The sequence below is a fragment of the Pseudopipra pipra genome, chromosome 5 (assembly GCF_036250125.1).
Source record: "Pseudopipra pipra isolate bDixPip1 chromosome 5, bDixPip1.hap1, whole genome shotgun sequence".
NCBI lineage: Eukaryota > Metazoa > Chordata > Aves > Passeriformes > Pipridae > Pseudopipra > Pseudopipra pipra.
The window spans coordinates 17,466,939-17,484,091 of NC_087553.1; the positions used below are offsets into that span (position 1 = coordinate 17,466,939).

At 42.6% G+C, this 17,153-nt stretch overlaps 1 protein-coding gene across 7 annotated transcripts in view; it reads right to left on the bottom strand.

The window, feature by feature from the left end:
- The window catches only part of DGKI (diacylglycerol kinase iota), a 215,115-nt gene that overhangs the window by 197,540 nt on the left and 422 nt on the right, over positions 1-17,153 (bottom strand). The gene's annotated exons all lie outside the window — the stretch shown is intronic.

Consider the following 17,153-nt stretch of genomic DNA (forward strand, 5'->3'; position numbering starts at 1 on the left):
TCTTCTACTTATAAACCAAATAGCCACAGTCTGTCATCTCTCTTCCTGGAGAATAATCACAAACACGCTTGAATGCCTGAAGTGATTTACATTACCCTTCTCTAGTCCTTTTTCATTTCATCTGTACTTTTTCAAGTTCCCAATAAAATAAAGAAAGAAAAAAAGGGAAAAAGAACAAGAGGTCAAATACTGGCCACTCGGGTACCATTAAGAACATCATCAACAGCTGGAGGTGTCACATATTCACGATAAGGAGGATTTGACCCCATTCCTTCCCCCAACCCCACAGGTTTGTCTTGTGCCACTGCTGAGGTGAATTAATTAGGGTAAGAGCAGGAGTTAAGCTAAGAGCAAATCCCACAAAAAAAGAGGGCTGTCCCATGGAATAACATTAGGATCTGCACAGAGGAACCTGCCTCCCCACTTCTAATACGTGCTCCTTTCAGCAGCCAGGTCTGGCTTTGAGTCATTAAGGAACAATCCTCAGAGACCAGCACAGTCATGGGCAATCCATGTATTTTACTTCCCAGGTAATTTATTGTAGCTCCTGGAAAACATGACAAATGCACCCCCCTAGATATGTAAAGAGGGCAAGAGATTTACTTTCATGTCCTGCACTAGATCGAATCACAAAACAAGTGCCTCCCAGCTGCCCTTGCATCTGGAAAAGCAGTTCCCTTTCAAGATGCACTTCACAACAGGCAAAATGGCAACATTTCTATTTGGCTGTAAAGATGTTGCAGCACTTTATAAAATTGACATACTTGCCAGTATCCACTAAAAGAAGTCATCACTTCCATTTCAAAGCAAATTTATATCTTGAAAAAAAAAAAAAAAGGAATAAAAAGAAACAGAAAAATTCCTTCTGAAAATGCTTTTTACAAGAAAAATTTTCTTTTTTTTTTTCATTTAGAAACATTTCGCAAACACTATCAAGCACATACATCTATTCATCTTATTTGTAGGAGAGGTCCACATTAAAACTAATTTTAGGTTTGTAAGACTGCTTTCCACCCACTGCCTGCAGTTGAGATGGGCTCTTCCAGAGGGCAATTAGGAGCCAGAGCCTGAATTATGTTGGCAAAATGGTCCTGTGGAGAAGACTCCCTCATGTGCTAATGCCTGCTAAGGACATCCAGGGAAAGTAGCCTCCCCAGCCTGAAACTGTCCATCAAGAATAGTTTCTCCTCTCCTCATACTGACTTCTTCCCACATACCGGTACTCACAATCTTTCCAGAGCCAGTAAGGAGTCACATCAACCATCGAGGAGTTCACGTGGGGACTGATTCATCACAGCAGACCCATTAGAAGGAAATGCATTAGTCTTAATGGCAAGAACTGCACACTCATATGCTCTCTTCCCAAGAAAGTTCTCAAATCCTGTGGGAGACATACGTCGGGAACAGCAAAACCAGTACAAGCAGACACTGTTCTATGACTGACAATTCAGCAATCCACTGCCAGACATAACTTACTATAACAAACACTGCCTTGTAATTTGCCTATTATTTATATTCCTTTTTGGGCTGTAGTTCTCAACACTCTTCAGCCTTGAACAGAAGACTGCCCTCCACACACAGCCATTCCAAATATGATAGTTCCCTCCTTCTACACTGCCCAGATTAGTTGGATGGGAGCAACTCACTCCAGAGAGCCAAACCTCAGAAATTTGACTTTACAAATTCTCATCCTGTTGATCTGAGCACACTGTGGTGCTCAGCAACCAGAGCATGGTGGGAGAGACCACCACCCTGCCGAGATCCACCCACCTGGGAGAGGATAAATGCTGATCCAACTGCTCCATGGTCAGACAGGAACAGCAGAAATGGCTAAAAAAAACAGGTCAACGCTTCCTGACGGCAGAAGCCTTTTCAGCCCTAACATCAAACATCACTTTCATTCTCTGTGTAAGACAAGAGTTGGTGCCCAGTAAGTGACTACTTGGGCTTCTATTAACCAGGTGCATTCCACCAGTAGCTGCAGAGACAGACTCCCAGATACAGAAAATTCTCAGGAAGAGAAGGAAAAAAAACCCCAAACCAGCAACCATTAACCATACACCTGACATACATTCAGCTTTCAGACATCCCTGGAGAATGACCTCCCTGTTTAGGTATAAAAATATGGATGTCCATCCACTACCCCATACTTCTCTGATAATATACTTAAATCATGACATCAAGAAGCTCCTGCTAACAGTCAGAGGACAATTCATCTTCCATGTTCATTCAGACTCTGGTCATTCAGAAGAGGCTAAGTATCATAGGGCTGACTAACACTAGATGTGGTTATTACAACACATTTCTATCATAAAAAATGAATCGTGACCAAGATAGTTTCACAAATACTATCAAATAACTTTGGCTTGCCAGAACACAGCACTTCCATTCTTTGGGAAATTCTTGTATTTCAAATCAAAGCAAAATAACTTTTCTCTTCTGAATCAAAGTGAGAAAAAGAACTCAGCATTAGGAAATTCTAAGGAACTATAATATCAACTATCTATATTTTAGTTATAAGGATGACTATATGAATATGTCACTTATCTATTTTTTTGAAAACAAATCAGCATCTTCCCCAGAAGATTTCAGTTGGAAAATATTATGCCAAAATTTAAAAAAAAAAAAATGTTCCACAGGGAATTATTCAGCTACCCTTCTCCACTATAGAAGACTGGAATTACAAGCAAATTCATATATTGCGGTACTTTCACAAGTATTACCTCACACCCCATTTTCTGTTAATTTAGAATGAGTGAAAGGTCACTTTATTTTAAGAAAAAAAATCATGTGTTTTCCCATTGCCACTCTTTGAGCAGACCCTTCACAGAATGTCTTTGAAATCTTCCTTGTTTTTTCGCATGCACCCACAGCTCAGCCACATCAGGCACAAGCCCTCCAGGCACACCTCCCTGTTCCCAACACTTCTGGCACTCCAGTCAGATGCTGACACTCACTGTTGTGCCTGCAACTGCCTGACACAAAGATATTCCCACTGTTTTTAATTTATCCTCCTATTATTTGTGTTTTCACACATAATAGAAGCTGCTTTGTCTGCCTGTGTAGTAAATTTGTCTCATTGTCTTACAACCTTGCTGCGAGAAGCTGTTAAGATTGATTCACAATAGGGCCAACATTTCCATCAAGCAAATATCACGCTCAGCACCTGACAAATTGTGACACCGTTTGCAAAGCAACTGAATCAGAAACAAAAAGCTCCCACTGTATGTTCGAGTACAGACAGCTGGGGAAGGGGCCATCACACAGGAAGCAAGGACCACTGCCCAGACACTGCTCAGCCACAGCAAGACCCGGGAGAACCCTGTGTTTTCTGGACATGATCCTTATGTTGTGGGTGGGAGTGGGCAGGAGAGCTGACTTGAGATAGCAAGCTGCTTCTACAGGAGAGGAATTCATATCTTTCTCTTCATCAGCAACTGAATTGAATTGGGAGAAACTGAGCAGTGGTTCTGCCATTCCAGCTTATTCCCTCCTCCTTTTCGTTCTCTCTGTACTTCAGATCCCTCGTGGCTTACTTCAATCTTGGAAAAATTATTGTTATAAAGCATTACCTAGTGCACCTTAAGCACAACTTTCCACTGTTCCTTCCTGTCCTCATCTCATATTATAATTGCTGGTGACCCACCAGAAATGCCTATCTTTGTTCACCTCAAGGGTCCAGAAGTCTGATTGGAGCTGAAATGATCAAAAACTTCTTTTTATGACCTACAGTTCCCAGCACAAGCAGACACATGCCAGAGCTCCCAGACCCAACTGCGAGCCCACATCTGCATCCTTCAGGAGAAAGTCAGGTTCAGCTTTCATTTGGTAAGATGTACAGCTGCAAAGGATAGTAAAATAAGATCATTGGTGGCAGAAAGGCAAGGCCATCTGGTATCTTGGCACTTCACAAGTGAAAGAGGATGATCTCTGACTTTTGGGAAGGAAAAGACATGAGTAATCTTAGGATAAAGGCCAAAGACTGAAAATAAAGTGAATTACCTTTTTTCTGCTAAGTCAGGAGAGAGGCATAATCAGTCTGTGATGGAAGCTCTCCCTGGCACTGCCTGTACTGCAACTTTTCCTGAACAGACAACAGCCCTTAGTGATTAGGAAATGAGGAGGAACGAATCCAGCACTTTCACAACCATAGGTCAGCTCCCCTCTTCCTTCCATCTCTCTCCCCAAATTAGTCATCTTATCTTCTCTTCCCACAGGAGCTGTGAAAAGAGAGGAGCCCCCACACTGGGGGCAGCTGTGACTTACTCTTCATCTGGACCAGATACTGATATAACCACCAAACTCAAAGCCTTTCTTCAGAAAAAAAAAGGGGAATTGGAAATTTAAGCAGCTATTGCACGGACAGGACTGTGAAAACAGCCTCAACCAATCAAAGTTCATGGCAGAATTACATTTCATTGCTTTATTTTCTGCAATATGGAGGTGGGGTAAGGGGAGAAGAGTGTAGAGAGCAATTCAGGGATTAGGGAAAAATACCATATTGCCCAACCAAGGGATTAGAGGAGGTTTTTCTTTTAAATTCCCTTCTATCTGGTCTCTCACCAGACATGAGGTGAAAATTGGAAAGAATACATTCCTTCCTCTTGAATAGGTGACTGTAGATGACTACATGTGAGGAAATAAAATTATTTGTGTGTCATACTAAACAGCTCTTCCAGTTGCAGCCACCGGAGATGGTTCAGGTTTCTGTCTTTCACACACACAAAAAAAAAAAAAATCATCACACGTGAGGCTTTTCTAAAACACATTCACTAAGGGGGAAGCTCACACACAAGCTCTTCAGGTCCATCCTGACATGGACAGCATTTCTTTGAGTGTTTCTGGCTTGAGACTGCCTGTGGGCTTGGATGAACATACATAATGCTTGGCTTATGTTGTTGATGTCCATCACATTCCCAAAACGGGTCCGGACAGCAGGTTGTTGTGCACTGGGAGAGCCCAGGCTATTCCCAGAGGGAAAGACATGCAGTATGTCCTCTGGAAAGCAGAAAATCTGAGCTCTTGCCAGCCCTCCCTTTGGAGAGTACCAAAGCCTTCCAGGCCAGTCTGCCAACAGCCATCCCTGCTAAAGGCTGTAGTTTTACTCCCTGTCAAACGGATTAAGGTTTGATAGGTAAAGGTATTTTGGGAGGGAAAGAACTGCCACCCCTAGGTCACTAGACTGAAGGCCATCAGTTTAGCAGTTTCTAAACACCACATATAAACTCTGTGAGGGGGCATCTTCAATGCTACATTAGTCTCAGTCCAGCTTGTAACTGCCCCAGCATCACAGCCAGCATTACTCATCCTTTTAGTATCTGTTGAAAAAAGAGAAACAAAATGCTGCCAAGACAGAGACCAAATAACCTGACACTCAGTAATTTTGCTGTTCACTGTGGAACACAGCACATTTATCAAACGATGATATGGCCCATATCAGACTCAAGGAAATGAAAAACACTGTTTTGCTGTTTGCCATTTGGGCTGAATCAAGATTCCCAAAGCCAAAAGAGTCCTCACAACATCACAACACTACCTTGTACCCAAGCCACTATGAGCCCACTCCAGCACTGTTTGTTGTGCATCAGTGGGGCTTGTCAGACACCTCTCAGCATTCCTTTAATACCCAAAAAAGCTGGACCAAAAAAAAAAAAAAATGCTGGAGAAGGCAACTTGTGCCTCTTCCTTTTTGCCATAGGTTTGCATTGTACCGAGAAGGACATTCTTGATCTTTATGTCCAATTACACTTAAAACATGCACATAATCACTTTGCAGCCTCTGCAACAGTCTACCACTGCAGGGCTCAAAAATTTCCTATATTGCAACTCTGAAGGGGAAAGGAAGCAGCTTATCATAAGCATCTCAACAGCAAAGAATCAGAGACTGAGTCCTGGACTATAAAGCTCACACTAACCTTGGAGGCAGGAAAAAACCTGTTTGACCAACCTCAATAAATTAAATTTAACCTTGTAGAATGTGAAGCCCAGTGTTCATATACTTCTGTGTTCTTCATTCATTGTACCATGCATTGCACAGTCCCACACAGAGCATGGGTATCTTGGTGAAGGTAGGCCAAGAAAGGCGAATTACAGAACTAAAAGGGACAGAGAGTAACTAAAAAATGCAGAAAGCCAGAAATTCTATCATGGTAAACACTGGGCAGGGCAGGGACAGAACTACCTGCTCCAAAGCCAAATATACTGCCCTGCAAGAGAGGTGAGAGTTGCAACTGTTGGCTACCTGCAGAGACCAAAAATGGAAAATAAAGAACAACTTAAGCTGTTTTCACCAGTGGAAGGCCACCCACAACCAAACATGTCAGCTGCATCAGTACTGTTGCTAATTCCTTCTTCAATGTCATTTTAAATCAAGCTGAAACGCGGAGGTGACTGGCAGTGCCAGAAGCAAAGGTTCCTACGAGCACAAGCAGCTGGCAAGACATTGGTACTAGATATCCCTTGAGGCAATACTATCAAAGGCACTCATCTTTTGTTTCCTATCTACATGGGGGCTTTTAAAATGTGAATTCTCTCAGTGTCTGAACTTGCAAGTAACCTCCAAACTCATAATGGAACTTTATTCACGTCTTTGGCATTTCACTTACTTTCACAGGAGAGTCCACTGCCCTCTAGGGCATCATCTCAAAACCATAAATCAGGCTAACATCAGCAATTAATAATGAAGGACCTGGCTTAGTGTGCACCTACACATGGCATTTCATTGCCTTGAGAGTACCTGCAGGATTCAATGCTCCAGGCAGAATGAAACTCGATGTGTTTTCACAACAAAAGGATATACTCCTGGGATCATTCACTAATTGGATAAAAGCATCAGAACTACCCCATTACCATCCCTAGAGGAAACTCATTAGCAACCTAATGAAATAAAGTGATGACAGGAAGGTATTTTCTCATCATCTTTTAATGCTAACAGGCTTTAAAGCTATTTTGCTTCCTCACCCTCTCCTATGGTGCCCAGAAACCCCATGGCACCTCTCAGAGCATCACAGGCAGTCCCCTCTCCTGCATATTACCCAGCGTCAGGGAGCAGTTTCAGAGCACAGAGGGATTCTAAGATGTTCGACTCATCATCTTTGATCAATCTGTGCAATTGAAGCTTAATCCCTGCCCCACTTGGAAAAGGTTTCCCAGTGGGTCAAGCTTCCTGATGAGTCATACAATTTAGAAGAAATATAATCCGACTATTAGGGACTTTGCTGTTTGTTTTTATGACAAGCATAACTTGTGAGCATTTGAAAGATATTAGAAATATTGAAACAAACTTTACAATTCTGAAATATTTTGAAGTTGGCAAAGTTACAAATATTGAAGTACTACATAAGCATAGTGCTTCTAATAATTATGTCTATATTAAATATGATAATTTCTTTTTCTCCTTCTGTAAAAAGCATCAGATCATATCCCCAAACTCTTGTGTATCATATAGCCTTAATCAGGCATACTGTGGATGCACATATTAAACACATATTCCTTAGTAACAACGAGGGAGGACTAGATAATTTTGAATACATCTGAAAAGGATATTACAAAGCAAAACAAGGTACTCACCCACCACATTCCCACTACCCACACCCCTGATCACTAAACACCTTCCTCCAAGTCCCTGGAATTGGAAAAGAGCCCACATCTCTCCACCAAGAGCTCTTACATACAGCCAGCCAACCAAAGGCATCAATATAATTTATCTCTGCAATGCCTCTATAGCACAGCTGAGGTTAGAGGGCTGCCAGCAGCATCATTCCCCAGTGCCAATAAGTGAACCCATTGCTGATGGTATTGTATTGATGTATTGACCTTATTGGCAGCCTGAGGGAATAGCATCCTATATCTTCTCATCTCTCATGTTTAGCCACAGAAGTACACAGGAGGAGCAAGGATACCTTCAGTTAGTATTCCTCAAACCCAAGTACCATTAGACACCTCCCTTCTCTCTGAGTACATGGCCATTTGTCTACAACAATGGTGTTAGTGTTATGCAATCTCTAGGGCTGGTGAGCTGGAAAACTTTCTAGGTAGAATTTGAATCACAGAATATGCTGAGTTAGAAGGCACCCATCAGAATCATCGAGTCCAACTCCTAGCCCTGCATAGGGCACCCCAAGAACCACACCATGTGCCCGAGAGTGCTGTCCAAATGCTGATGTTAGGTATTTGATGCTATAAACCCTCAAAAAAAAAGGGTGGATGGATGAGATGATAAAAATAGCAGCTTCCCTTTATGAACTGTAAGTTTTAAAGTTAACTAAGCTTTTGAACAGCTGTTAAATGGAAAGGGATTCTGGCAGTGCCATTCAGATCTGCAGTTGAATGGAAAGCCAGAAGTGAAAGGTTCAGGACCTTATTACCAAGCTTTTTTCTAGCACAAGTATTTCAAACAACCAGGCTTTCTCAAAAATGCAGTATAGAAAGTAATGGAGAAAAATCAGGTTCAATCCTACAGTACAGACAGGTTTAGCCCTGCACCAGTTTCCTTTGTAAAGAGCATAGTAGTTCATGTCCATTTATTCATCAGAAACATGTAATAAATTTTTTCCCTTTCCCTTCAACTTCTCCCCCACCTTTATGCTGGGCCATTTCACTAAGTTAGATGGAGGTGTCAAGGCATTCAGAAGAATCACTTAGTGCCCTGTGGCAGCCTCAGGCTACTGAATCTCCCTAAAAATGAACCCTCCCATTTGCTCAGTGAAATAAGTCAGAAGCAAAAGTTCATAGAATCGAAGAATGCTTTGGTTTGGAAAAGACCTTGAGGATCATCTAGATCCAACACCCTTCCATGGGCAGAGACACCTTCCACTATTCCAGGTTGCTCAGAGCCCCATCCAACCTGGCCTTGAACACTGCCAGGGATGGAGGCATCCACAGTTTCTCTGGGCAGCCTGTTCCAGTGCCTTTACCATGCTCACAATATAGAATTTGTTCTTAATATCTAATATAAACCTGCTCTCTTTCAGCTTAAAGACATTATTCCTGTCACTACAGGCCCTTGTAAAAAGGTCCTCTTCAGCTTTCCTGTAGGCCCCCTTTAGGTATATTTGGGTGTATTATATTCTAAGCAAGATCTAATTACAATATTCATGCACAGCTGTCCTCTGCCTCTCCTGCAACTTTCATGTTGCCGTTTCAATCCTTTTCTGTTCCACTATACTCTTAGCCTGGATGGGAGGTCTTGCTGTTAGTGCTAGAGTTGAAGATCTGTTCCCACTTTGTCACACAGATTCCATCTGCACTCCTAAATAAGTCACTTTATGTTCTTTTCTTCTGTTTCTCTAAGTGTAGCTACAAAGACTCAGGTCCTACACTGCCTGTGTTATGTATTATCATGGATTACAGCTTTACAGATGGAAAAAACTGAGACAAAGTATCATAGACAAGCACTACATTTTGTTGTTTAAGGTAAGGCTCTGACCAGAACACCAGATTTTTTTGAGTCAAAAAAACAAACAGCCCCTTCCTTTACCCTACACAGCCTCCTGCTTCATTTGTGAATCTCTTCTGCAGACTAAGATGGGGGGCTGTGGTCTTCTGTAGGAGAAAAAAAATTCTAATGAAATTTCAAGTAAGAAAACCACTTTTCTCTCTATCTGCAGTCATCCCAAGCCCAGTGTTTCCCTCAGAGACCAACTCAAGTAGATACTGGACAGTCTCTCCCAGCACATTAGACAAGGTGATGCTGGTGTGAGGACTGCACACATCTTAATCTTCACTGACAAAATCCTCCCTGAATTCATTTACAGGCAAAATGTAAAAGACAAGTTTCCAGGGAGGCAAAAAAAGCCTTTTATGAGCTGGCTGAGAGGCAATCAACTTCCCTGCTGGCAGCATGAAGTGGGCTGTACATGAAGCAGCAACAGCCTCACCAGGAGCTCAGCATCCCGAGAGAAAGGGCAACAGGAGAATTCAGGGCTGAGAACATGGGCACCAGGGAAGCAGCTACACCCACAGGCCAGCACATCCACACCAAGAGAAGCAGGAAAACAGAAATAAAAAGCCCAGTATAGACAAAAATGAGAAGTGAAACCAGAGAAGCCTGGTGGCTTTAGATGTGCCTGCAAACCTGGGTCTCAGCTCTTGGCACTGCATGCATCGGACCTATGGCCTTCACCATGAGCAAGCACATTAACATTTTATATACATAAATATGTATTACCTCAGAGGAAAGTACAGTTAAATAAAGGCTGAAAACCCACACACCATACATTGGCATTAGCAACATAATGACATCCTTTCATCTTATGTTACTGGGCATTTACATAGAGCATGCACCGAGGCTCCAGAACACACAGCCCACCCTGGTACACTTTTCTAAGCCCACACAAGGTCCAGCAGTTATTTAAGAGAAAACACTGATGATTTTCCCACACAGTTGCAACTTGCAAATGCACAGTGAAGTCCTTCTTGCCCATGTCCCATCATATACCTTCCTTCACCCTGAAGCTACTCACTGTGGCATTACCTAACCCATACACAGCCATCAAACACCCAGCACTAACCACATGGAGGCTCCTACAGACCCTGTAGACACAAACATACCCGGGCACGTCTAGATGTACTCTTACACATTTTTTTCAAATACACCCAGTCCCACATCGCTAAGAGCAACAAATCATAGAATCATTCAAAAACCACAAGGAGGAGACAAAAACCCCAAACCAATACCAGGACATGTGTGTGAACAGTATAACTGAGTTTGTGCATCACTCCCACTTACAAAGTGTTTTTAAATAAAACAAAACAAGAACTCTGTAGAGCGAGACACAAAAGAGCTCCAGCTTTCCAAGGCAAAGTTCCTCATTGACAGTTCTTTAACTAGAAGAAGTAGACACAAAGAAACAAGCCTCCCATTCCTGATTTTTTATTATAATTATTATTCTTTCCCCCTCCCTCTTTTTGTTAATATGTGGGGAATCTTTTGTCCAACTGTCACGTGTGTATCTCATGCCCAGGCTCTGGTGGATGCACCAATGAAGTAGAAGAAAGAGCACAGAAGGCTGTTGCACATACACATATCCTTCCCAGCAACTCAGCCAAGCTGCCAAATAAAAAAAACCCAAACAAACAAACAGACCTGTCAAAAGTCTGGTGAGGCTTCAAGCAAATAATTTGATCAGCCCCATGACTGACCCAGGAGAGAAGAACTGACTACCTGCTCATTTATTCCAAAGGACTAGCCAGAACAGAAGTGTTTTCCACTTCGTCAAAGTTATGTGGCACCTGATTCAGCACTTTTTACACGGTGAAATTTTCCGCCTGCAACAGTAAGAGGGCAATCTGAGTCTACAGGTCCGTGCCTGTGCTACACAACAGCTTTATTATGTGCCCATAGAGGCTCCCCCTTTCAAATCACTGATGCACTTATCTCCTTCTGAGTATGTACATAATTCCATTGCAGCTCATGAGTAATTTTATTTAGAGTTACCATTCACAACATCTCTTTCGTGAAGTGCTGCTAACCCCAGATATGGAAGGGAGAACATCAGACATGCTCTAAATTCAAAGACAGTCCCTTTACTTTGCATGACTTGGAGACATTATTGGCCAGACTTGCAGCCACATCTCAATATCAGGAGGGAACTTCAAATGCCAACTTGGTTTTCCCATGGTATGGTTCTTCTTTGTGACTATCATAGCTTTTTTCTGCCTTTTGCCTCCACACGGGATTTCCACCTCAAAGCTTTATAAATCAAATAGCTTTATGAAGGCCCCTTCATGTACCAAAAACATCCAGTGATCTGCTTTGGGAGAAAATGACAAAATGGTGATGAAAGCTTTGGGTGACAAAGTTAACTGAGTTACTGTTATGAGAGTGGGTGGTAACAAGATGTACAGTACATACCCGAAACTCTTAAAGACAGTTGTAAGCAGATCTTATGAGATTAGGCCAGAGAGTGAGAATTATTTTCTTGACATTTGGTAGAAGATAAAAATTTATCCATCCTTTATGTGCAGAACAATCTCACTCATTTATAGAATTAGAATGTATTAAGATTCAAGGAAACTTAAGTAAAATAAATCAATACAATCAAAAGATCAAAGGCTTGTGTTGGGTGTTTTCATTTTTACAAATGCCATCCAGCTTTAATTATTCATAATACTTCACAGTACACTAGTAAATGCTGTCATATTTCATAAAATAATTAACTCTTAGTAATAGAGACACCTCTACCATGCTCTATCTATTTAATATTTACTGAGAAGAGATCTGCATGTTATGATCGCTATCATGTCAGTAAATAAATGAAGCAAAAAAAATAAGGATATTGCTTATCCTTACATTTCTATTTTGGTCTAAAGCCCCATCTGTAGTCTCAGGTACTTATGTGCTCATCAACAGTGACAAGGCTTGTGTAATCAAGGATTTCCCAGAACTTCTCTGCTATAACTTTTTCCCCTTCAAATGCAGTGATGAAACCAACTCTAATTATAACTCCTGTTACTTTTTGCCATGGCAGACAAGCAGTTATTGCTGATGCTGCAGGAGGAAAGGCCAGCTTGATTCTTGGCTTCTGCTTGCAGAGGAAGCGTTGGGAAAGCACACAAGGCACATCCCAAACAGATTAATTTGGCAAGTCAGAGAGAAATAGCATCCAAGGAAACTCAAACCACCTATTTTACATGGTGACATTTCTGAGTGGAACTGGACACAGCGAGCTATGAAAACCAGCACCTCCAGCCATTCCCAGTACTAAAAGGGAAATGAATGGTTTCTTGCTCGGGCAAGACACCTTAGCCAAAGACAAAGCACCATAACTGAGCTGCCAAGCCCATTAGCAGCACAGGTCTCTGAAATGATTCGCTGTGGTCCCACTTTTGGAAACTCCTGAGTCACGTACGAGTAAGAATTCTAAAGCCTGCCACCCACTGCCTCAGTCAGGATTTCTCCACTTGGTCAAAATGAAAACACATTTCTCTAGAAAAACTGTTCTCTGGTGACTGTTTGCCAAATACCACTTGAGCTCTCACAAGAGGGCCATTAAAACTTACAACTGTATTTTTATTTCCAATGCCACTAATCAAGATTCCCTGGATTTATAAATAATAATTAATTAAGAAATTAAAAACCATTTGGTTTATTGATGGCTTCAGTTAGTTTGCTTTTTAGGTTATGTTGGTTGTTTTGGTTTTTTAGGATGGTTTTTTGTTTGTGGTTTTTGGGGGGGGATTTTTTATGGTTTTTTTTTTACTTTTACTATTTCTCTAGGCTTAAAGAATTAAATGACAAGATTGCATTTCAGATGAGTTTTTTAGAGCTGCAAATACTGGCAGGAAAACTGCAAGATAGAGCTTTATTTCCTCTTACCTTAGTTTTCATTGTGGAAATATTCTTATTGAGCATCCCTTTGGTATAATCTGAATTTCTCTTTATATAAAGCATTTCTTTGGGAAAGCATCTTTGATCTGTACTTTATCTAAAGGAGACCATGATGTTTCTCACAGGCATTTGCAGTGACAAAACAATAAAAATTACAAGGAAAGAAAAATTTACATAATAGCTTTGTGTCCAAATGTCTTGTAAATATCTGCTGGGTCTAGAAATGTAGGAGGCTGATACTACTCCCAGAACCAAACTGCAGAAAGCATTTCTCTCTGGCAGACGTACACATTTAATTCACTTTCTTTTTTTTTTCATTTGCCAACCTTTTCACAGCTGGCTGGGAAACCGAATTTTTGGTTCGATCAGTTTATGAAAAAAAAAAAATTTTTTTTCATTTTGTGAGCCCATATTTCAGATTTTAAGCAGAGAAGCCAAAATGTTGTTAAGATACTTAATTCCCTATTTTGCAGGGTAAAAACAAAAATTAGCCCTAAACTTGCTGCTTAGCTGCTGGCATTCTGATGTCAGCATCCCAGTCTTAAGTCAGCTGGCCTCATTTAACAGCATGAGGCTGAAAAGGGAGATCATTTCTCTGGCTTTCATCCAGTCTACACAGCGACCAGCTCTGCAAGATACCTCTCTTCAAGGGATTGAGGCTTCTGATTGCAGATTTCCCCTTCCCTCCCTCTGCACCAGAGGTTCCCACCGGCTGAGCTCCAGCGGCAGCGCCCCCCCATTACATCAGGCCGGGCGGGCGCCCCGTCTGCAAATTAGGATCCACTTAAGGGACGTGTGTTGGCAGCACACACACGCACACACACAAACAGACACACTTTAAACCCATTAGCTCACGCACAAGCACAGAGGAGCGGCACATCCCCACTGTGCGCGTATACGTGATGACAGCACATTGGCTAGAAAGTAAGCAGCAAGCAGATATCTACTTCTGGCAGAGCTTTTGGTGTGGACAAGGAGCTTTTTGGATTGTCAGGTGCAAAGTGGCAATGGCCGGGAACATGGTAAGGTCATGGGACTTTCGAGCTCCGCGTGGGGCACACCGGAGTTGTTTAAAGCAAGTTTTTCCTCCTGGTGGTTTGACTGGGGGACAAACATGCCTACATTGGTATTTACTACACAAGATTTAATCCAGCAGCTTCTGCATTTGAAGATCCTGCCCACATCAGCACAAAACATTGGTTTCTGAACTATGTTATGCGTGGTTTTGGTACAATTCTAGAGAAACTAACAAGTTATTTGCATGCAACAACAATGTCAGTAGCTAATTAGATTAGCATTATAATGAAAGAATTTGCTGTTTAGCAAGACCAAAACAAAAGGGAGGTACGGAGGGAGGAGGGAAGATAATACTTCAAGCTAGTCTCAGGTCATAATGTCATAATATTGGTACAGCAAATATTGTTCTTCCTTTTTTTCCCTTTTGACAGTACCTTGACCTCCTTTCCAGCCACCTATTTCATTCTTTCAACTGCCACCAACAGATTTATTTTTTTACATTTTCATTAATCTTTCTTATTTTAAGCAAGTTCCAACTGTTGTGGGTTTTTTTTCCTGCATGGATAAATACAGCTGTATAGGTGCATTTCAATGTAATGCACCTGCACAGAGGATCCTAAATGAGCGGTTTGAAAGTCTGTAGGAAGCCTTGGATAAGTTCTATTCTACCAGTGGATAAGGGAGTCCACATGCCAATATAAATAGATTTTCCTGTATATAATATAGCCATTTACATTTGCAAATGTATTTCAGCACCATAATTTACTGAGAGAAATGGTAGTAATTTAAAGAGCCTGGGGGGTGCAGAGTGTGGAGAGCTCAGTGGAGGTCCTTTGTGGAAGTTTTCTACTCTTTTATCTACCCAGATTGTTCTCATTATGAATAAATGAAAGAGTGCACATTATCAGTAGAAAACCAGCTTCAGAAGAGGATAAGGTGGGGAAATCCAAGGATGCAAAGAAAATGCACTTTCTTGCACACATCAAGTCAAGTAGAACAAGTAATATGCATAAAGAGATGCTTAAGAAAAGGCTTTCATATCTGAAGGCTCAAGACTTGTTGAACACTAGATAGAGGAGAGGTGGGAGGAAGAAGAGAAAAAAACCCTGCCTTTCCTCCTACAAGCATTTATTATGAAACCCTTACAAATATTGACCATGCAGAAAACTTCAAGAATACCTATGTCTTTAACACACTTCTAGACAATCCAGAGAGCAGAATATTATTAGCAGATTTTAGTATCTCCTCCCTGTGCCCCCCTGCTTCGCCTCCCCCAAAAAGGTAGAAGTTGCCAAAATACTGAAATAAGAAAATGAAAACCTGAATAGAGCACCTCCAAGATTTCTGTAACCATGAGCAGACACATTAGGAAACCTGTCTCATTAGGAGCTATTTGACTTCAACAGCTCACCTACAGACTCTGCCCTTACCTGCCCCTAAATGTTGTGTGCTAAGAAAACTGTCAGGGTAGAGGCGCAAAAGTACAAGGGATGACTGACTGATGGAATGTTTTATAGGTGTCCAGCAAGTTTTCATTTTCACACCGTTCACCTTATTGAGTCCAGTATGAATCATTCCAGACTTCACACTCACCAGTGGGGCCAGCAGCCCTCATGGGGAAAGTCTCTCTGCACACATGAAGTATTATATAAAACTTCAGCTATGAAGAGTGTTTAATTACATCGTTTTTTAGCCCTGCCACATGCAGAGCTTTGACTCAGATCAGCTACTAAGCTGTCTCAGGTGTAAACTGACAGCACATCAAGTATCCCCCTGTAAGGGGAGATTCTTCAGCTAATTTACCGAGAGCTAGAGACACTCTCTTCTTGAAAAGACAAAATAAGTAGCAGCTCTGTGTTTGCTATCCTCCCAGCTGAGAGGGCTTGTCCCTAAGCACATTAGAATACCAGTTACTGATGGTGTGCTGCCTCCACGGAGGCTTTGCAGCTAGAATTAGGTAAGACTCGAAAACTTTTTGGCACGAAGCTTGTCAGACAGCAATCAGTTTCAGCAGCTGCGGACCATTAACAGATCCTAGCTGGTAACAGAAGAGCAGACAAGCCTCACCAACAGCTCCTTCACACAGGTGTATTTACAGAAGGAAGAAACCCATTTATTTGACATCAGAGATAGGAGATAAATGCAAAGCCATAAAAACCCAAGACCACGGTTATGAAAGTAACGCCCTGCTTTGCATGTCCCGTGGCACCCCGGTGGCTGCCGCTCTCGGCCCTCAGCCCCAGCCACGCGTGGGGGAGCCGGGCACAGCAGCCCACCTTGTCTTGTCAGCCACTGGGGCTGATACAACTGCTGCCGGCACGGGTGGGGAGCGGGCAGGGAGGGGAGACCTGCACCCCGTGAGACATCCCACAGAGAAACCCCTCTCGGGAGCAGCAGTGCCACCAGAAAGGTTTTTCGAATCCCTTTGGCGAGCGTTTGGAGGCGCCGGGAACACGGGCGGCTGTGTTGTTATCGGAAAGGGCAAAGCGTGAAGACAGACCTATTCCCCTGGCAGCCGGGCAAGATCCCCGACTCTCTCTCTGAGTAACTCTGAAGTTCACCCGCGTACACCGACACCGTCCCCATCTCCCCTGGCGCTGCCGCGCCGGAGGAGCACCCCAAACCTGACGGCAGCAGCGGGGCTCTGCGCAGGTTGCCGGCTTAACGGAACGCCGGTCTGGGAGGGCTCTTTTAGGCTTCGGGATGAAGAAAAAAAAGCCCCTCCGGCTCCAGGGTGCTGCCCTCACGCCGCTGCCCGGCCGCACCGCCGCCGGACCCGCCCGCGCCTTCCCACCCCCGGGCGCCC